This window comes from Symphalangus syndactylus, chromosome 4, assembly GCF_028878055.3.
Source record: "Symphalangus syndactylus isolate Jambi chromosome 4, NHGRI_mSymSyn1-v2.1_pri, whole genome shotgun sequence".
Classification (NCBI taxonomy): Eukaryota; Metazoa; Chordata; class Mammalia; order Primates; family Hylobatidae; genus Symphalangus; species Symphalangus syndactylus.
Window position 1 is genome coordinate 56,521,523 of NC_072426.2, and position 23,181 is coordinate 56,544,703.

Below are 23,181 nucleotides of genomic sequence, written 5' to 3' on the forward strand. Positions count from 1 at the left end.
AAGTCAAGAGCAGAAAACCAAATATTGCATGTTCTCACTTACAAGTGGGAGCTAAACATTGAATACACATGCTTGTAAAGATGGAAATAATAGACACTGAGGATCACTAGACAGGGGAGGCAGGGAGTGAGTTGTGGGCTGAAGAACCACTGTTGGGTACTATGGTTATGGCCTGGATGATGGGACCAACATCCTGCAATTTACCAATGTAACAAACTTGGGTGTGTACCCTTTAATCTATAATAAAAGTTGAAATTTTAAAAAATGAATAAAAATGAAACTTTAAAAATAAATAAAGTTGAATTTGTCACTATTGTTTCTCCTATTGATTCTGGGTTTTTAGAAAACTTTTATAAAAGTAGAATGTTTTTCTCACTACTTGAGTTTAAAATAATTTACTCATATTTTCTTCTATTTCTTATATGGTTTCTTTTTTACATTTTATCTCATACATGCTTGGTATCCTTGTATACTGTGTGAATTACGGGTAAGTTTACTAAACTTAGCACAGAAAACTACAGTTAAATTTGAATTTCATGTTGCTGCAAATGACAGAATTTCATTATTTTTATAGTTGAATAATATTCTGTTGTGTATATATAACACATTTTCTTTATGCATTCATCCATTGATGGAACTTTAAGTTGATTCCATATCTTAGCTATTGTGAGTAGTGCTGCAATAAACATGGGGGTGCAGAAATCTCTTTGACGTATTGATTTTATCTCTTCAGTATACGAATTTCCTTTCTTTTGCATATGTATCCAGCAGTAGGATTCCAGAAGAATATGGTAGTTCTATTTTTATCTTTTGAGGAATCTCCATACTGCTTTCCATAGTGGATGAACTAATTTACATTTCCACCAGTAGTACAGTAGAGATCTCCTTTCTCATTTCTCCACATTCTCAATAGCGTTTGTTATTTTTTGGTCTTTTTGATATACTGAGGTGAGATAATGCCTCATGTGGTTTTGATTTGCATGTCCCTGGAAATCAGTGGTGTTGAGCCTGGAAGACATGTTACATGAAATAAGCCAGGCACAGAAAGAAAAAATAGCACGTGTCAAAAAAAAATACAGCTAAATATACAGCTAAAATATACAGCTAAAAAATAAAATTGATCTTATGGAATTTGAGAATAGAATGGTGGTTACCAGAGGATGGAAATAACAAGGAAGAGGGCATGAAGAAAGTTTGGTTAATGGACACAAAAATACAGTTAGACAGAAGGAATAAATTCAAATAGGTAGAAGAGATTTGGAAAATGTTAGAGGTGATAGAGATCCTAATTAACGTGATTTGATCATTACACATTGTTAAGTATCATAATATCACAAGCACCACATAAATGTGTACAATTATGAATCAATGTAATTTTTTTAAAGTATTGAATTTCAGATAAAAATAAATAATCTTTAGGTACACACTAATTAAAAAGGTATTTGTTGCTTATTTCAAATTCAAATTTAATTGGATGTCCTGTAATTTATCTGACATTTGTAAGCATAGATTTAAATCTATTCTTTTCTAAATGTTTATTCAATTGTGCAAATTCTGCCTCCTATATGACCAGATAACCTTTAAAGTTTTATATACATCCGGGTATATTTCTTTCTTTTCTTTTCTTTTTTTTTTTTTTGAGATGGAGTCTTGCTCTGTCATGTAGGCTGGAGTGCAGTGGCACGATCCTGGCTCACAGCAACCTCCTCCTCCCAGGTTCAAGAGATTCTCCTGCCTCAGCCTCCCGAGTAGCTGGGATTGCAGGCACCCACCCCCACGCCTGGCTAATTTTTGTATATTTTAGTAGAGATGGGGTTTCACCATGTTGGACCAGGCCGGTCTCGAACTCCTGACCTCAGGTGATCCACCCACCTCGGCCTCCCAAAGTGCTGGGATTACAGGCGTGAGCCACTGCATCCGGCCTGCATCTGGGTATATTTCTATATATTTATTTTGGGTTCCACTGGTGGATCTATTTATTCACGGGTTAGTATTTTACTGTTTAATCCTGTGGCTTTTTCATGTATTTCCCCATTTTGTGAGGCTATAGAGCTAGAACTCCTTACCCATTGCTCTCTTATCTCAAGGCCTTCCTCGATATTATGGCTTATGTATTCATTCACATTTACTTTATGATCAACTTGTCATGCTCCAAGAAGAAAGCTTATTGACATTTTTAAGGCATTGTATTTTATTTATACATTAACTTGTGAAGAATTGACATTTGTGTGATGATTATTTTCACAAAGAATATGTTTTCCATTTTTTCAAGCCTCCCTTGTTTTTCAGTAATGTTTAAACATAATGTTTATATTCCTTTCTTCATTTCTTAAGTTTATGTCAAGATAAGTTTTGATGCTATTAAAATGAGGTCTTCTGTTACATTGTTTATTCTAAATGGTTATTGTTTGTAAATAAGATAATAATTAATCCCTAAATGTAATTTTTATATTCTCTTATCCTAATTTCTCATTATATATACTAATTTTTCCACTGATTCTTTGCATTTACCTTACTATGATCACATTATCTACAGTGATAATTTTTATTTCTTCCTTTTCAAGTCAGTGTCTCCAAATGTTTTCTATTTTCTATTATGCAGAGACAAATACTTAGCTACTCAACTATGGTAGATTAAATGCTCAAAAATATTAACCTTTATCTCTGCCTTTATAATTGTCATATACTTCTCTGCCTCTTGTCTTTGGGATCAGTTATGTGCCTTCCTTTGGCTAATGAGGTTTTAGCAGATGTCATGAAAGTAGAGGTTTAAAATATGCCTATGAAGTTGTGTGTAACTTCTTGTGTTACCATTGTCAAAATGAGAAGATATCCCCCAGGGTCATTATTTTCCTACTGCCCAGGTCCTAGAATGAACACATGAAAAGCAGAGCTGCCCCCACTGCATAAAATAGGCTCTTCATATTGACCTGCATAACCATGAGTGATAAAAATTATTTGAAGTCAGTGAGGTTTGAGTTGGTTTGTTATGCAGCATTATTGTGCAGTTCTTAACTGAAACAGAAACCTGGAGATACAGAATTAAAAACTTGGTAACCCTCTCCACCCAGATGTTTCAATGTACAAAATAACTATGTATAATCAATAGGTTGGTTAAATATTGGTAAGTGGAATGGAGAAAAAGTAAACGGGGTAGAAGAATGGGGAGTGTTTTGTAGCAGGTCAGTGTCGCTGAAAAGCAAACACTGAGAAAAAGATTTGTAGGAAGGGTCATTGTTCCTTTCATCATTTCAATAGTGGCAGATATACTTTAAAATATAATTATATAGGCCAGGTGCGGTGGCTCACACCTGTAATCCCGGCCCTTTGGGAGGCTGAGGCAGGCCGATCACATGTCAGGAGTTTGAGACCAGCCTGGCCAACATGGTGAAACCATATCTAGTCTGTACTAAAAACACAAAAATGAGCTGGACGTGGTGGCGATACCTGCTATCCCAGGTACTCTGGAGGCTGGGGCAGTAGAATCACTTGAGTCTGGGAGGTGGAGGTTGCAGTGAGCTGAGATTGCACCACTGCACTCCAGCCTAGGTGACAGAGTGAGTGAGACTTCCTCTCTGTCTCTCTCTGTCTGTCTCTCTCTCTCTCACTCTCTCTCTCTCTCTGTGTGTGTGTGTGTATATATGTGTGTATATAATACACACATATATACACACACACACACACATATACATATACATTTACTGCGTCACCTGGTGGAAGCGTTCTTCCTCTGGGATCCAAAACTTCTCAACCTGCAGGACCAAAATTGACAGCAAGTACAAACTCCCAAAAATGTGTCATTCAGAGTGACAGTTAATGGGATCACTCCTACTACCTCCTCTTGGTTCCTATTCCCATGTATTATACCAATTAGTGACACAGGATTGGTGGGTTAAACACATCCCCAATTGCTGATGCTGATTAAAAGACCCTGTGAGTAGGAAAGACAAAAATATATGGCACTTGCAGTTCATATGAATTGCTGCACTTTCCAGGGCTAAAGGGATGTTTTCCTCCAAGTAGCTCTTTGGACTTTGCAAGGTTTGGTGACATACTGGGGGCTAAACTTTGATCTTAATTGCTGGCATATTGGACGCCCGGCATTACAAGTAGCTAGATCAATGTTGGTAAGTGAGAGACCATGCTGATGGGCCCATGACTAACCTCCATCCTGACCATCATGGCTGTTCTGTTGATGTATCCATTTGCCAGTACCCTGTGTCTGATGATAGTGGCTAGGTAAGACAACTAGTTATTGTCCTTTCTATTTGGTTATTGAGTCAAGCCTCTTCCATGTTCAAAATTTCCTGGTGGATGCTAAATGTGAGCTGTTCTTTTATGTACACTCTCGGAGACCCATATAACTGTTTTCCTGACATTATTACCCCTAGTATTCTAGTATTTCTACTTCTGGTTTCTTGACCAGCCAAACCATTCGTTATCACTCATTATTTTAATATTCTAATTTTGAAAGTCTCCTATTTCCATACAAAATAGATGAGCAGATATAGCGCCTCATATTTTCCCATTAAGAGGATTTCCTCTAACGAATATTTTTCACGGCTTTATTAGTGGGGCTGTAGTGCAGCTGCAGCTCATTTTCAGAATGTGCACATATCATAGGCTTACTGATTTGTGGAACAAACTCAGAATTTTTCCACCTTTTGTCAGTTGGTCATAAAGGACCCCAAAACATAAAGCCATTAAGTGTGACCTGAGGTAGCAATGCTAGTACAACTGTGGTTGATTAAATGGGCTATGAAATAATATAACTTACTCCTTTTCTGTTGTCTGTATTAGGCTCAATTATGGATCACCATTTTCAATTTATAATGAATTGTGCCTGGACATGCTCTATTTTATGACATGGCAGGTTTGTCAGATTCCAGCTTATAATGGACAGTTTATAGCAGCATCACATGATGCCATATGATCAAGTGATCCATCAAGTCTCAGCAGCTCCTCAGTTGCTGTTTCTTGGCCATATAATTCTGTCCTGCAGATGGCACAGTTTTGTTCCAGAACCCAAGGGCTTAAGATGATTCTTCCACTGGGGGCTGACATTAACTCCACACTCTATCTATCTTTTTCACCATTGACACCTGCAACACCATAGTGTGTGCTCAGATAATAAGCCCTGTGGCAGGTCTACTTGTAATATAGCCTTGACTGCTGCAGAGCCTTTTCCTACCCTAAGCCACACTCAAAGCTGGCAGAATTCCGTGTGATTTAGAATAAGGGCCAAAGCATTATTCTCCATTGTACATAACTACTTTCAGATCCCAAAGAAGATGATCAGATATTGAGCTTCCTTCTTGGAATTTAAGATGCAAAAATTTGTCTTTTATTTCATAGTGCATGTCTAGCGCCTCTCTGATTCCTGCAATACTAAAAATTTTGCTGAAGTGCCAGTAACTTCAATCTTCATAGAATTTATCTTCCATTCTTTGGAGCACACGTCTTACCGAGGCCTGCAATATACTCATTGTTTCTCGCTTAGCTGGTCCATTTAATGTAATATTATAAATATCGTTTCTGTAGGGATGGAAAATATACATTTTCCAATAAGTGGCCCCATATGTTGTGCCTGTAGTATTGTTTTCTGCTCCAGCAAAGACAACTCACCTGTTGTAGGTTGTTGGGACCACCTACAACAAATGTACAGTAGTCCATTTTGATTCCCAAGGATTTGGCAACATGGGACCTCTGCCTAGTGATAACCTCAAGAATACCACAGATCTGGCTGCAGGCAGCTTGTTGCAATTCTTGGTTACGAGGGAAAGTCTGCATCTTTCTACTGCCAGATACTCTCTTATTGCTAAAAACCACAGCACAGACTGTGTTTGCAAGATTGATCTTTTTCTTTGCTCTCCTTTCACAAGTGGAGAAAACCCACCAAAGCCACTGGCTCTAAGTAGAGCACCAAGATCTACTTTGCGGTTCCAGCGCAGAGTGCTTTAGTCTTCTTTACCCCATAGCAGCCAAGGTTGTAGAGTAATGCTATCTGCTTTAAGCTCCCTAGTACAGCAGGCATATGTCTTCAGCCAAATCATTGCTTGAATTTGTTTTCTTTCTTCCCCAGGATGTTCATCTATTTTTAGAAGCTCTTCTGTTTTTCAAATCTTTTTCTCTCAATACTGAATATTTAGAGAAGAAAAGATGTGTTCAATTGTGAACATATAGAATCATTTTAATTACATGTCTCCACATAATGTTTTAATATTTATATCACCATTCTGATCCCCTTCTAAAATCTATAATATTAAATGGAGTGACTTTCATAGAATTATCTTTTTTTCGGCCGGGCGCAGTGGCTCACGCTTGTAATCCCAGCACTTTGGGAGGCCGAGGCGGGCGGATCACGAGGTCAGGAGATCAAGACCACGGTGAAACCCCGTCTCTACTAAAAATACAAAAAAAAAAAATTAGCCGGGCGTGGTGGCGGGCGCCTGTAGTCCCAGCTACTAGGAGAGGCTGAGGCAGGAGAATGGCGTGAACCCGGGAGGCGGAGCTTGCAGTGAGCCGAGATTGCGCCACTGCACTCCAGCCTGGGAGACAGAGCGAGACTCCTGTCTCAAAAAAAAAAAAAAAAAAAAAAAAAAAAAAAAGAATTATCTTTTTTTCTCAGTGAATGTGTTCTTTGGGGTTCTTCTTCACACTTTATTTACTATTGCTACCCCCACCACTAATGCAGCATCAAGAATGGTGTTTTAAACATTTTTAATAAATTCATTTTTTGGTATAAAAGTTTTTTATCTGTTTCCATTAATACTATCATATTAAAATCGAACACTACCTGTTTGCATATTATTTAAATATTCTTTACCTTGTTAGCATAAAGAATGATAAAAATTTCCAGAGGTTATAACTTCCAAGGAAGTTAGAATCTAGGCATATTATATAGGACATTTTCCTAATTATGTGTGTAGTAAGGAGATCTGCACATATAATTAGGAATCGGTGGTTTTTATCCCTAATTTATTATCTCTCTCTTTCAAATCTCCATTTATTTATTCAAGACACTCAGCTAAAATAATTTCTTATTGAAAGCTAAATTGAACCAAATGTATTTTAGTTTTAACCCAAAAGAGCTAAAAATAGGGAGATACTAAAAACAAATTTTTATATATGAGAACAAAAATCATTACATGTTTTCAGCATGTGCAGCTAATTTTTAATGCTCTGTGCATATTGTGGGATATGACCTTTCACAAATTATTTGAAGAATTTGTTTACTTAGCAAACATTGAGAATATTTTCTTTCTCCATTGATTTATATTACACAGGTTTACAAATTCAGTTATAAAAGGCAAACATAAGTATGCTTTATTTTTAAAATTTTTTATTTATACAAATTTAGGGAGTACAAGTGCAGTCTTGTTACATGGATACATTGCATAGTGGTGACATCTGGGCTTTTAGTGTAACCATCGCCCAAATAGTGAACATTGTACTCAATAGGTAATTTTTCAACCCTCACCCCCTTCCATGCTCCCATCTTTCAGAGCCTTCATGTCTGTTATTCCACTCTGTGTGTCCATGTGTACTCATTGTTTAGCTCCCACTTGCAAGTGAGAACATGCAGCATTTAACTTTCTGTTTCTGAGTTATTTCACTTAGGATAATGGCCTCCAGCCCATCCATGTTGCTGCAGAAGACACGATTGAATTCTTTTTTTATAATTGAGTAATGTTCCATGATGTACACACACACACCCCCCACATCTTTATCCAATTGTTTGCTGACAGACACCTAGGTTGATTTCATAAATTTGCTATTGTGAATAGTGCTGTAATAAAAATAGATGTGGAGGAGTCTTTTTTATGTAATGCCTTCTTTTCCTTTCGGTAGATACCCCACAGGGGGATTGCTGTGTAGAATGATAGCTCTATTTTCAGTTTTTTTGAGAAATCTTCATACTGTTTTCCGTAGAGGTTTTTACTAATTTACATTTCCACTGACAGCATGTAACCATTCCCTTTTCATTGCATCCTCACCAACACATGTTATTTTTGACTTTTTAATAATAGCCATTCTGACTGGTGTATGATGGTATCTCATTGTGGTTTTAATTTGCATTTCTCTGATGAGTAGTTATGTCAAACTTTTTAAAAAAATGTTTGTTGGTTGCTTGTATGTCTCCTTTTGAAAAATATATGTTCATGTTTTTTGTTCATTTTTTAATAAAATTGCTTGTTTTGTGCTTCCTGAGCTGTTTTAGTTCTTTGTGGCTTCTGGATATTGGCCTTTTGTTGGATGCGTAGTTTGCCAGTATTTCCCCCCATTCTGTAGGTTATCTGTTTACAACCTAATAATCCATAGATTATTAACTTTTCTGTGCAGATGCTTTTAGTTTAATTCAGTCTTATTTGTCTATTATTGTTTTTGTTGTGTTTGCTTTTGAGAACTTAGTCATAAGTTCTTTGTCTCGCTCAATGTCCAGAAGAGTTTTATTAGGTTTTCTTCTAGGATTTTTACAGTTTCAGTTCTTACATTTAAGTCTTTAGGTCATCTTGTGTTAATTTCTATATATGTTGAGGAATAGGGGTCCAGTTTCCTTCTTCTGCATATAGCTATCCAATTTTCTTAGCCCCATTTGTTGAATAGGGTGTTTATTTCTCAGTGTGTATTTTTGTTGACTTTGTTGAAGATCAGTTGATTGTAGATATGTGGCTTTATTTCTGTGTTGTCTATTCTGTTCCATTGATCTATGTGTCTATTTTTATCAGTATCATGCTGTTTTGGTTACTATAGCATTCTAGTAGTATAATTTGAATTCAGGTAATATGATGCCTCGAGGTTTAGTTTTTTGCTTAGGATAGCTCTGGCTATTCAGGTTCCTTTTTGGTTCCATGTGAACATTAAGATTTTTTTAAAATTCACAGCAACCTGGGTGGAACTGGAGACTATTATTCTAAGTGAATAACTCGGAAATGGAAAACCAAACATTGTGTGTTCTCACTCATAACTGGGAGCTAAGCTATGAGGATGCAAAGGCATAAGAATGATAAAATGAACTTTGGGGACTCGAGGGAAAGGACGGGAGAGGCGAGAGACTACAAATTGGGTTCAGTGTATAACGCTTAGGTAATGGTTGCACCAAAATCTCACAAATCACCAGTATAATTACTTACTAATGTAACCAAATACAACCTGTTCCCCCAAAACCTATGGAAACAAAAAATTAAAAAGAAAACATTGGTAATTTGATAGGAATTGTGTTGAGTCTGTAGGTGGTTGTCTTGGGGAGCATGTTCATTTTAAAAATATTGATTTTTCTAATTAATGAGCACGGGATGTTTTTCATTTGTTTGTATCATCTGCAAATTCTTTCATTAGTGTTTTGTAGTTCTCCTGGTGGAGATATTTTACCTCTTGGTTAAATGCATTGCTACATATTTTATTTTATTTTTGTGGCTATTGTAAATAAGATTGCATTCTTTATTTGGCTCTTAGCTTAATTGCTATTGGCATATAGAAATGCTACTGATTATTGTACATGTTACTTGTATTCTGAAACTTTGCCGAAGTTATTTATCTAATCTGGGAATTTTTGGGAAGAGTATTTAGGGTTTTCTAGATACAAGATTTTATCATCAGCAAACAGAGACAATTTGATTTGCTCTTTTGCAGTTTGGCTGCCTTTTGTTATTTTTTATTGCCTGATTTATCTGGCTAGAACTTCCAGTACTATGTTGATAATGGCTGGGTGAAAGTGGGCACCCTTGACTTGTTTCAGTTCTTAGGGGGAGCGCTTTCAGGTTTCCCCCATTCAGTGTGATGTTGGCTGTGGGTTTGTAATATGTGGCTTTTATTATTTTGGCATATGTTCCTTCAATGCCTAGTTGGTTGAAAGTTTTTATCATTAAGCAATGCTGAATTTTACTGAATGCTTTTTATGCATCATTGAGATGATCAGAAGCTTTTCGTTTATAATTCTTTTTATGTGGTAAATCACATTTATTGATTTGTGCATGTTGAATTATCCTTACATCCCTGGGATAAAACACACTTGATAATGGTGTATTATCTTTCTGATGTGCTGTTGGATTGGTTTTGCCAGAATTTTGTTGAGGATTTTTGCATCTATGTTCATTAGGGATATTGGTCTGTAGTTTTCTTTCTTCTGCTTGTGACCTTTCCTGGCTTAGTAATCAGGTTGATACTGGCTTTGTAAAATGAATTAGGAAAGATTCCCTTCTCCTCAATTTTTTTGAAACTGTTTCAGTAGAATTGGTAACAGTTCTTTTTTTGTATATCTGGTAGGATTTGGCTGTGAATCCATCTGGTCTTGGCCTTTGTTTTGTTAGGAGAGTTTTTATTACTGATTCAATTGCACTACCCATTCTTGGTCTTTTCAGGATTTCTATTCTTCCTGGTTCAACAATACTACATTGTATGTTTTCAGAAATTCATTCATTTCTTATAATTTTTTTAGTTTGTGCACCTACAGATGCTCATAGTAGCCTTTGATGATCATTTGTATTTCTGTGGTATCAGTTGTAATGTCACCTTTATCATTTTTGGTTATGCTTAATTTGACTCTTCTCTTTTTCTTGGTTAATCTAGCTAGCAGTCTATCAACTTTATTTTTCAAATAGCTAACTTTTTGTTTTATCGATCCTTTGTTTCTTATTTTTAATCTCAATTTCATTTAGTTCTGCTCTCGTCTTTGTTTTTTTTTGTCTTCTTAAAGCTTTGGATTTAGCTTATTTTTGTTCTTCTAGTTCCCTGAGGTGTGACATTGGGTTTGTAATTTGAGCATTTTCTATCTTTTTGATCGAGGCATTTAACACTATAAAGTTCCCTCTTAGCACTGCTTTTGCTGTACCACAGAAGTTTTGATATATTGTGTTTGTATTTTGTATTGTATTTGTATTTGTGTTGATATATTTGATATATTGTGTTTGTATTTTCATTTGTTACAATATTAAACAAAAAAACTTCTGTCATAATTTTTTTTTTTTTTGAGACGGAGTCTCGCTCTGTCGCCCAGGCTGGAGTGCAGTGGCACAATCTCGGCTCACTGCAAGCTTCGCCTCCCGGGTTCACGCCATTCTCCTGCCTCAGCCTCTCTGAGTAGCTGGGACTACAGGCGCCTGCCACCACGCCCGGCTAATTTTTTGTATTTTTTAGTAGAGATGGGGTTTCACCGTGGTCTCGATCTCCTGACCTCGTGATCCGCCCGCCTCGGCCTCCCAAAGTGCTGGGATTACAAGCGTGAGCCACCGCGCCCGGCCGCTTCTGTCTTAATTTTATCGTTGACATAATGATCATTCAGGACTAGGTCGTTATATTTCAATGTGTTTGTATAGTTTTCAGAGTTCCTCTTGGTATTAATTTCCAGTTTTATTCCATTGTGGTCTGAGAAGACTCCTGACATGATTTTGATTTTTTTAAAATGTACTGAGACTTGCTTTGTGGCCTGTCATATAATCTATTTTGGAGAATGTTCCATCCATATATAAGAAGAATGTATATTTTGCAATTGTTATGTAAAATGTTCTGTAAATGTCTAGCAGGTGCATTTGGTCTAGAGTCCAATTTAAGTCCAGAGTTTATTTGTTGATTTTCATTCTTGATAATGTTTAGTGCTCTCAGTGGGATGTTGAAGTCCCCCACCATTATTGTATTGTGATCCATCTCTTTTCTTAGTACTAGTAGTATTTGTTTTATAGATCTGAGTGCTCTGGTGTAGGGTGCATAAGCATTTAGGATTGTTACATCTTGTTGAATTAATCCTTTTATCATTATATAATGACCCTTTCATCTATTTTTACTGTTGTTGATTTAAAGCCTGCTTTACATTATATAACTACTCTTGCTCACTTTTTTATTTTTGTCTGCATGGAATATCTTTTTCCAGCCCCTTGAGGAAAAATTGCAGACTTTGGGTTTGTGAATATCTTTACCAGTTAGGTGGGTTTCTTGTAAACACCATATGGCTTGATCTTTTTTTAAAAGAATTAATTCCATGAGTCTGTATCTTTTAAGTGCAGTATGTAGTTCATTTGCATTCAAGGTTACTATTGACTTGTGAGGTTCTAGTCCTGTCACAATACTAATAGTTACCTAGTTGCTGTGTAGACTCAATTGTGTAAATGCTTTTTAAGAATGTTTTATTCTTTCTTTCTTTTTTGACAGCAAGTGTTGCCCTTTTGTTTCCATGCTTGGGATTCCTTTGAGCATTTCTTGTAGATATGGGCTAGTGGTGACAAATTCCCTTAGCATTTGCTTGTCTGGAAAAGACTTTATTTTTCCCCCATTTATGAAGCTTAGTTTAGTAGGATACAAAACTCTTTGCTAGCAGTTTTTTATTTTATTTTTATTCATGTATTTTTTATGAAGGCTGAAAATATGACCACAATCTCTTCTGGCTTGTAAGGTTTCTGCTGAAAAGTCTACTGCTAGTATTATGGGGTTCCTTTGTAAGTAAGTTATTAGATGCTTCTCTCTTGTTGATTTTAGAAATTTTCTCTTTGTATTGACTTTGGGTAGTCTGATGATGATATGTCTTGGTGAAGTACATTTTGCAATATATCTTCCAGCTATTCTTTGAACTTCTTATATCTGGATGTCTAAATCTTTAGCAAGACCAGACTATTTTTCCTAAATTATTCCCTCAAATAGGTTTTCCAAACTTTTTATTTTTACTTATTCTCTCTCAAGAATAGCTATGACTTATGTTTGACCACTTAACATAATTGCGTATTTCTTGTATTGGAATGCTTTGTTAATTAAAAAAATTTTTTTTCATTATTTTTGTCTGGCTACATAAATTCAAAAGACCTGTCTTCCAGATTAAAATTATTTCTTCTGCTGGGTCTAGTCTATTCTTAAAGCTTTCAACTATAATTTTAAATTTCTTCCATAAATTTTTATTTCCAGAAGTTGTGTTTTTTTTTTTAATATTGATCTTTTTAGTTTAATTTTTATGCATAAACTCTATTGTTTTTCTGATTTCTTTGTGTTGGCTTTTATCTTTCCTTTGGATCTCATTGAGCTTCCTTACAATTAATATTTTGAATTATTTATCTATCAATCATTTCAGAATTTTCATTTGGATTAGTATGCATTGATAGAGAGCTAGTATTATCCTTTGGGAATGTCAAAACATCTGCTAGACTTTTTATGTTAGTTTCTGTTTACCTGGAGAAAGTGTCACTTATTTTTGAATTGACTTTTGCTTGAATGGGACTTTTTTCCTTCCCTTGCAGATGTGACTTTACATTAATTGGGTAGAGTCTTCTTTTGGCTTTGGCTTTTATTCTGCTTTCAGGTGGCCAAGGCTTTGTATAAATTCCTTGGTTATAGATAGTCTTAGTGTGGTGGTTTTCTCAAATTCTGTTTTTTTTTTTTTTTAGGTTGCAGTAGCAGTGTGCTGGGTATGTGAGTAGGCTTACTGCCTCTTGCAGATATGGTGGGGTGGGGGTGTTGGAAAGATTATCTTGTTCTCCAGTGCTGTGCACTTCTGTTAGCAATTTTATTAGGTTGTGCATTTTGATATCCAGGCCAGTAGGTGACACTGCAGGTAAGAAGAAGCCAAGTGCTATGTATTGTGTCAGCTGAGGTTGTAATGGGCTGTACAGATTGACCTCCCAGCCATGAGGTGGTGCTTGCAGGAGAGAGGCAGCTGCAGTGATCCCAGTGGGATTTATGCCTGGCTTTTGATAATCAGAAGTACTCAGATGTCTGGGCAATGGGTGAGGCCATGGAATGCTCACCAGTCTCATTCCATGCTCTGACACCAAGATAGGTGGAGAGGGCAAAGCTGGGCACAACTGGGTTGGGCAAGCCTCTGTCCAGGCTTTCCAATGGCAGGCACAATTGCTGACCCTGAATGGTTAGGAAACAACTTTCAGGCCTCTGGGGCAAATTTCCAGGGTGGTTAAGTCACTTTTATTGTGCTCAAGAGGCTGCTCTGGGGACATGGCTTGCCAAGAAGCCACAGTCCACCAGGTGCTAGTGGGACCCACACAAGCCCCCAAGCCAGTGGGTCTCCCTTCAGTGTCTAGCTGCTGGCAGCAGACCAAAACAGCTAGCCCTGTCCCAAGCAGTCTGCATTCAGATCATGAAGCTATCTCAGGCTGTGAGACTCCATTCCTGGGGCAGAAAGCGCAGCTTTCAGGCTCTACCTTTCCCAGTCCAGTCTTGTGAAGGAAGGGGTGCTAAGCTCCACTGTTGCAGCAGGAACCTGCGCCACATTGTCTTCCCAGTTTTGACCATGGGGGCACCTCTCCTGGTTGAGAACAGATTGCAAATATCATTCTCATATCCCTGGAAGGAGGGCCAGAGACCAGGATGGATGGGATCAGAGCAGTGAACTTATTCTCAGGACCTCTTGACTCAAGCACTAGCTGTGACAGAGAGGGGCAGGCTGGTCCCAGGCCACTGGAGGAACACCCGGGCAGGGCAACAACAGCTGCCTTGTGGATCTGCCACTAGGAAGGGTCGGCCCCTCTCCATGGGAATGGCCAGATAGGAAGCTTCTGGAGAGGCTGGCCCGAATGTGCCTTGGTCCTGCAGCAGTCTGTGGCAGTGGCAGAGGAATTTGTCCTTGGCATGTGTGAGTACCTGGCCTCTCCTCCCCGTCCCTCGTTTGACAGCTGGCAGCAACAGCCTTAGGGCAGGATGCAGAACCCTGGGGAATGTCCTACCAGAATGGTACTGCTGCAGCTTCCCACTGCTCAGGAGCCTGTGGGACTCCATGTGAGTTTGAGCAGTGCCTCTGTGTGATCTCAAGGGAGCTCTCTATGTCTGTGTGGAGGCCAGCAAGGGTTGAGGAGCTCTCCTGTAGCTAGGAATGCAAAAGTCCATGATGGGGATGTGGAGCCCCGAGGTTCTGTTACTTACCTCTTCCCTGGGTCAAGGGGCTGCTTCCAGTTCCTAGCAATCCCGCTGAACAGGCAGCCTTGCATCCCCTTTCCTCATCCTTGGTGTCTCCTGTTGCTTCTCTGTTGAATTCCAGTGTTCTTTCTCTGATGGTCTATTTGTAGTGTGAATAACTACTCAATATTTTGGTTCCTCTGCATGAAAAAGGTGTGTCTCAGCTGCATCTAGTCACCCATCTTGAACACTCATCCATGAATCATTTATTTTTAGATTGCATGTCAATCTCACAAAACCTGTGGTGATTATATCTGTAAATTGTACAATAAACATTGAATGGCAACAGATCAGGATGCATTACTATAAAAATACATGCATTTACTAAAAATGGATAAAGAATATGTACAGTCACAATTTCTTTTTCAGGATTCTGAGTAATCTGATCTTTGATTCATACATAGCATTGAATAACTTGTTTCTCCTTCAAGAAGGTAAGCAGAAACATGTACATAAGCTGAAACTATAGCCAAAAATGCAAACATATTGTTCCCTTTTTCTGAGGACTAATTTTTTCCTGAAGTACAACTTTCCGTTTTTTTCTTTTTTTTCCCAAAGACAAACATTTCCTCCAATGATTATGCTTCTCTGAAAGGAAAACCAGTTTATATCAGAAGTATGCTAATAACTGGTAATAATAGATCAAATATAACTTTAAGGAAAGAGAGATAACCTTGGTAACATTTATTGTTTTTTGTTTACTTAGAAAGAAGAGCAATTATTCATTTCTCATGATTTTGTCTCTTGCTTAGTCTAAACTCCTGATTTCATATAATTCACCTCCATGTGTTCTTACATAGAGTGGACTCCTCATATGGCTTGGAGAGAAACGTGTAGCAGAGCAAGGGCACTAGGCCATATTAAAAGCTCAATAAGGGGTCATTTATGCTTACTTTTTTCTTTTACTTTGCAGCACAATCAGTGTGATCCCTTCTTTGTGGCATATCAGCATCGAAATAAATTCAGAAATAATTCTGCGGGCAATATTCAAAAGAAAAAATTGTTAGTATAATAATCAGGCAAAAAATAAAATATAATGGATTTAAGTAGAGCCTGAGTTAACTATAAAGGAAGGAGGTAGAAAATGTAGTGTGTATTTTTCAAAAGCATGTTTTTATCCTACAAAATCAGAAGATTTTCTTGTCATTTTTTCCAAGACTGTGACTGAATTCTTACCCATAATTGAATTAAACTCAGCAGAGAATGCTGCACTGAATTGGCCAAATTCAGTCTAGCTAATCTTGATGGTAGAAACATTATATGTTCTGAAGCAATAAGCTGATGTAGATTCACTCACAAAATTATGATGGAGTAGAGTTTTATTTTGTTTTGTTTTGTTTTTTTAAGACAGGGTCTTAACTCTGTTACTTAAGCTGAAGTGCAGGAGTTGAGTTTTTAAAAGAAAGAATAGGAATATTGTGCCCACGCATTTAAAAAATTTCTTGATGAAAATGAGAGATTCTGCTGACTGAAACTTAAATCTAACAATGGGAAGTAATTCCCATCATGGAATTTCCATTGCATTTTTAATTTAAATAATAAATAGAAGTCAAGTTAGCGCAAAGTCAGTAGGATGAGAAGCCAACAAAAAAATGGATATTTGACTCTACCTGCAATCTAGGGGAATAATATGACCTCAAGATATATCTGCCATCTTAAGATATACATGCAAAATTTTACATAATTTAAATTTGCTAATAAACAAACAGTTTTCAAAGACAAATACCTGCTAACAAAATATAAGTTAGTATACATTTTGCTTTCAATTTTATTAGTTGCTATAAATTTATTTAAATATTCTTAAGATTCATAATTTTAAAATGTTGCTGTCACTTGTAATGATCAGCTCCCTACTGTGCCTGGGTACACAACAATATTTGGGCTTTAGGAAGATGATTCAAAACATGTAGATATATTATTTGAAGTGTCCTGTATATTTCAAATTATTATTTTGGAATTTTATATAATTATGCAACCTAGGTTACCTTTTTGTCTGTGAGGAAAAGAGATAGGCATAATTGTTATTATCTACATTCCTGGGAATTTGAGGCATTTAGTTGGGCCCTGTAATAATCTAACTGTTGAAAAGCTCTCCTTTCTGAAGCTGCACCTCAGGTGTGACCGTGCTGCCACCATCATGTCGGCTGATGGATGCTCTCCCCTAGTAATGAAGATGTGCTCTGTGGATAGATGTTCAATGCACAGAAAGGAGGTCTTCTTGTGAATCATTCTCCTGTACATCTGCTGCTCATGACAGACTCTCAGTCAGATTTCTGCCTTCCAAACACATCTTAACCCATAGTTTTGCTCTCTCTGAAGAAAAGTCGCAGTCCTGACATCTGATCAGTTTGTGGGGAGTTGGTTCTCATGGATGGCTTTTTCCAAGTGTCACTTTTACTCCTCAAAATACTATGTTAAAGTTGCAAAGGTTTCTTGAAAACCTGAAAAATACATGATAATGTGCTCAGAAGAATAGCTAAGACATAAAAGATGCTATATAAGTGTTTCAAAGGCACTATTGTAGATTTCCTCCCCCCGCAGACTTCAAGGAAATTAAGGTTATAAAATGTCAAATGATAAACTTGAGGGAATGCAATGGGAAATTGTAAGTGAAATAATTATGTAGAAGCTGGATAGACTTTTGTGCCACAGTGCCATATACTTTAATGTTATTAACTTAATTTGCATTTCTTAAAAGTTCACCGAAACTAGTCTAATCTCATTTTTGTTTCTCTACTGTTTCTCTTGAGTCTTTCAAATACCTAATTTTTACTTATTTCTTAATAATGCATCTTAAAGATGAGGAAATTGGGGCACAGAAAAATAGAAGTACTTGCCCAGGGTCATACAGCTGGTCAGTAGAAGAGCTAGGATTTTAATCCTAGCTACAGCTCCAGAGACCATGCTTTTAATTACTGTGACATCCTTTCCTGCTTGATATTTGACTGAACACCCTATGTAACTTTTCTTTTATTGGTTTAATAATTAGCTAATAGTAATTGCATGTTTACTACGCATTAGGCTATATTGTTGGTGATAAGGATAACCTGAAAAAGTCCGCAAGTGATTGTTCCCACATATGACTGGATAGTAAATATTATTTCTTCATAAATGTATTCCCAGTATTGTCTACAAGTCACAGTTAGAAGAAATAATTGAGACAATGGAACCAACTATAACTCATAGAAATCTCTGCCAAGGCCTAAGAAGAGGTCTTCACAGTACCCTCAGCCCAAACCCTTCAGTACTCGTATATCCAACTTAAATTGCTCTGACTGCATTTTAAGCCTATTTCATCTAACCTTGTCCATAGGTAGAGATGGGAATAGTTGTCCACCATTTCCTTTGTATGGACATTTTGTATGTTTGAAAGTTATTATATATTATATATTGTCACGTCTAGTGTGCAAGTTGATTAAATTCAGTTACTTTGCCTTTTCCTATAAATTTTATTTCCCAACACCTAAAATGTATTTAACAAAAGGTTTCTTTTAATATTTATGTTGAAATATAATTTGTCTGACATAACGTTTCTTTTTACAAATCAATTGTTCACACTCACTCAGAGAAATATATGAAACAAGTTTATTATCCATTTTAATGTTGGATTCCTTCTGTATTAAAAATGTTTTAATATATTATGTATTAAAAATGTTTTAATATATTAGAGGAGGAAAATACTAGGATAATTTTATAAAAGGAAAAATGAATGAGTAATTAGTTACAATACTGTAATTTTAAAGAAGCAGGGCAATGCTATGTGGTACATTGAAGCATTTGTTTTATTCTTGTCCAATGTCAGGGCAAAGTCATTGGCAGTTGTAATGTTCAAGTTCTCAGTGGTAGCGCTGATATCTTGCCAAGATAGTTCAGGAAAAACAATCATATTTATTTAAATGTCCAACCTAAGGGTCTTAGTGTTACCTTATCTATGCAGATAAAGTTCAAAGCAAATCAAAATTTAAAAACCTCACAAAAATTAGTATTGTTTTATATATTTAATCAGAATTACTTATTTTAGGAAAAGGAAACTTTTTTGGGGAGCATGTTTATGACAATTATATTATCTCTTGTATAATAAATAGCCCATTTTAAAGTAATGCAGAAGAAGGGCAACAACAAATAAAGTTTTATCTTTATAAAAGACTATTGATTTTCTGAGAGTCCACTGGAAATAATGAAGTAAAAAGAGATCTTTGGCTGCCAGCTTTTCAGCATCACTCCTAACACAGAGACACAGTGTTCCAAGTGCTCTAAAAGAAAAGAAGGGATTAGAGACTTGATGGATGATCCCCTCAATTCATTTCTTAAAGGAAAAAAAGTTCCCTCTCTTACAGCTAGAACCACATGAATTGCTCAAATCCAGATGATCGGATAAATTCTTTATTGAAATCACAATGAAAGTAATTGCATTGTTAAGATTGTCAACCTTTTTTTTTTAAATAATCCCTCTGGCAATCCAGACATACTGATATTAGTAACAAAGGGAAAGAACAGTTTTATAAACAATAGCCTTGGGGGGTGAGCCAAGATGGCTGAATAGGAACAGCTCCGATCTACAGCTCCCAGCATGAGCGACACAGAAGACGGGTGATTTCTGCATTTCCATCTGAGGTACTGGGTTCATCTCACTAGGGAGTGCCAAACAGTGGGTGCAGGACAGTTGGTGCAGTGCACCCTGCATGAGCCGAAGCAGGGTGAGGCACTGCCTCCCTCGGGAAGCACGAGGGTTCAGGGAGTTCCCTTTCCTAGTCAAAGAAAGGGGTAACAGACAGCACCTGGAAAATCAGGTCACACCCACCCTAATACTGCACTTTTCCAACAGGCTTGGAAAACGGCACACCAGGAGATTGTGTCCCGCACCTGGCTTGGAGGGTCCTACACCCACGGAGTCTCTCTGATTGTTAGCACAGCAGTCTGAGATCAAACTGCAAGGCGGCAGCCAGGCTGGGGGAGGGGCGCCCCCCATTGCCCAGGCTTGCTTAGGTAAACAAAGGGTAAACAAAGCAGCCAGGAAGCTCGAACTGGGTGGAGCCCACCACAGCTCAAGGAGGCCTGCCTGCCTCTGTAGGCTCCACCTCTGGGGGCAGGGCACAGACAAACAAAAATTCAGCAGGAACCTCTGCAGACTTAAATGTCCCTGTCTGACAGCTTTGAAGAGAGTAGTGGTTCTCCCAGCACACAGCTGGAGATCTGAGAAGGGACAGACTGCCTCCTATAGTGGGTCCCTGACCCCCGAGCAGCCTAACTAGGAGGCACTCCCCCAGTAGGGACAGACTGACACCTCACTAGGCCAGGTAATCCTCTGAGACAAAACTTCCAGAGGAACAATCAGACAGCTGAATTTGCAGTCCACAAAAATCCGCTGTTCTGCAGCCACCGCTGCTGACACCCAGCAAAACAGGGTCTGGAGTGGACCTCTAGCAAACTCCAACAGACCTGCAGCTGAGGGTCCTGTCTGGTAGAAGGAAAACTAACAAACAAACAGAAAGGACACCCACACCAAAAACCCATCTGTACACCACCATCATCAAAGACCAAAAGTAGATAAAACCACAAAGATGGGGAAAAAACAGAGCAGAAAAACTGGAAATTCTAAAAAGCAGAGCACCTCTTCTCCTCCAAAGGAACACAGTTCCTCACCAGCAACAGAACAAAGCTGGATGGAGAATGACTTTGACAAGTTGAAAGAAGAAGGCTTCAGATGATCAAGCTACTCCGAGCTATGGGAGGAAATTCAAACCAATGGCAAAGAAGTTAAAAACTTTGAAAAAAGAATAGATGAATGTATAACTAAGATAACCAATGCAGAGAAGGGCTTAAAGGAGATGATGGAGCTGAAAGCCAAGTATTGAGAACTACGTGAAGATTGCAGAAGCCTCGGTAGCCGATGCGATCAACTGGAAGAAAGGGTATCAGTGATGGAAGATGAAACGAAATGAAGCAAGAAGAGAAGTTTAGAGAAAAAAGAATAAAAAGAAATGAACAAAGCCTCCAAGAAATATGGGACTATGTGAAAAGGCCAAACCTATGTCTGATTGGTGTACCTGAAAGTGACGGGGAGAATAGAACCAAGTTGGAAAACACTCTGCAAGATATAATCCAGGAGAACTTCCCCAATCTAGCAAGGCAGGCTGACATTCAGATTCAGGAAATACAGTGAATGCCACAAAGATACTCCTCGAGAAGAGCAACTCCAAGAAGCATAATTGTCAGATTCACCAAAGTTGAAATGAAGGAAAAAATGTTAAGGGCAGCCAGAGAGAAAGGTTGGGTTACCCACAAAGGGAAGCCCATCAGACTAACAGCTGATCTCTCAGCAGAAACTCTACAAGCCAGAAGAGAGTGTGGGCTGATATTCAACATTCTTAAAGAAAAGAATTTTCAACCCAGAATCTCATATCCAGCCAAACTCAGCTTCATAAGTGAAGGAGAAATAAAATCCTTTACAGACAAGCAGATGCTGAGTGATTTTGTCACCACCAGGCCTGCCCTAAAAGAGCTCCTGAAGGAAGCACTAAACATGGAAAGGAACAACTGGTACCAGCCACTGCAAAAACATGCCAAATTGTAAAGACCATCCAGGCTAGGAAGAAACTGCATCAACTAATGAGCAAAATAACCAGCTAACATCATAATGACAGGATCAAATTCATACATAACAATATTAACTTTAAATGTAAATGGGCTAAATGCTCCAATTAAAAGACACAGACTGGCAAACTGCATAAGGAGTCAAGACCCATCAGTGTGCTGTATTCAGCAAACCCATCTCATATGCAGAGACACAAATAGACTCAAAATAAAGGGATGGAGGAAGACCTACCAAGCAAATGGAAAACAAAAAATGGCAGGGGTTGCAATCCTAGTCTCTGATAAAATAGACTTTAAACCAACAAAGATGAAAAGAGACAAAGAGGGCCATTACATAATGGTAAAGGTATCAATTCAACAAGAAGAGTTAAATATCCTAAATATATATGCACCCAATACAGGAGCACCCAGATTCATAAAGCAAGTCCTGAGCGACCTACAAAGAGATTTAAACTCCCACACAATAATAATGGGAGATTTTAACACCCAACTGTCAACATTAGATCAATGAGACAGAAAGTTAACAAGGATACCCAGGAATTGAACTAAGCTCTGCACCAAGGGGACCTAATAGACATCTACAGAACTCTCCACCCCAAATCAACAGAATATACATTTTTTTCAGCACCACACCACACCTATTCCAAAATTGACCACATAGATGGAAGAAAAGGTCTCCTCAGCAAATGTAAAAGAACAGAAATTATAACAAACTGTCTCTCAGACCACAGTGCAATCCAACTAGAACTCAGGATCAAGAAACTCACTCAAAACTGCTCAACTACATGGAAACTGAACAACCTGCTCCTGAATGACTGCTGGGTACATAACGAAATGAAGGCAGAAATAAAGATGTTCTTTGAAACCAAGGAGAACAAAGACACAACATACCAGAATCTATGGGACACATTCAAAGCAGTGTGTAGAGGAAAATTTATAGCACTAACTGCCCACAAGAGAAAGCAGGAAAGATCCAAAATTGACACCCTAACATCACAATTAAAAGAACTAGAAAAGCAAGAGCAAACACATTCAAAAGCTAGCAGAAGGCAAGAAATAACTAAAATCAGGGCAGAACTGAAGGAAATAGAGACACAAAAAACCCTTCAAAAAATTAATGAATCCAGGAGCTGGTTTTTTGAAAAGATCAACAAAATTGATAGACCGCTAGCAAGACTAATAAAGAAGAAAAGAGAGAAGAATCAAATAGATGCAATAAAAAATGATATAGGGGATATCACCACCGATCCCACAGAAATACAATCTACCATCAGAGAATACTACAAATAAACTAGAAAATCTAGAAGAAATGGATAAATTCCTTGACAAATACACCCTCCCAAGACTAAACCAGGAAGAAGTTGAATCTCTGAATAGACCAATAACAGGCTTTGAAATTGTGGCAATAATCAATAGCTTACCAACCAAAAAGAGTCCAGGACCTGATGGATTCACAGCTGAATTCTACCAGAGGTACAAGGAGAAACTGGTACCATTCCTTCTGACACCATTCCAATTGATAGAAAAAGAGGGAATCCTCCCTAACACATTTTATGAGGCCAGCATCATCCTGATACCAAAGCCCGGCAGAGACACAACCAAAAAAGAGAATTTCAGACCAATATCCTTGATGAACATTGGTGTAAAAATCCTCAATAAAATACTGGGAAACCAAATCCAGCAGCACATCAAAAAGATTAT

General features: G+C 37.7%; 1 long non-coding RNA gene across 3 annotated transcripts in view; it reads right to left on the reverse strand.

The window, feature by feature from the left end:
* Positions 1-13,342: 13,342 nt before the first annotated feature.
* LOC134736472 (uncharacterized) overlaps positions 13,343-23,181 on the reverse strand; it is a 334,617-nt gene continuing 324,778 nt past the window's right edge. For all 3 annotated transcript variants that reach the window (XR_010120498.1, XR_010120497.1, XR_010120496.1), the window contains 2 exons: positions 14,854-17,327; positions 13,343-14,239 (listed from right to left, as the gene is read on the reverse strand). This is a non-coding gene — a long non-coding RNA (uncharacterized lncRNA). The remainder of the gene's footprint in view (positions 14,240-14,853; positions 17,328-23,181) is intronic.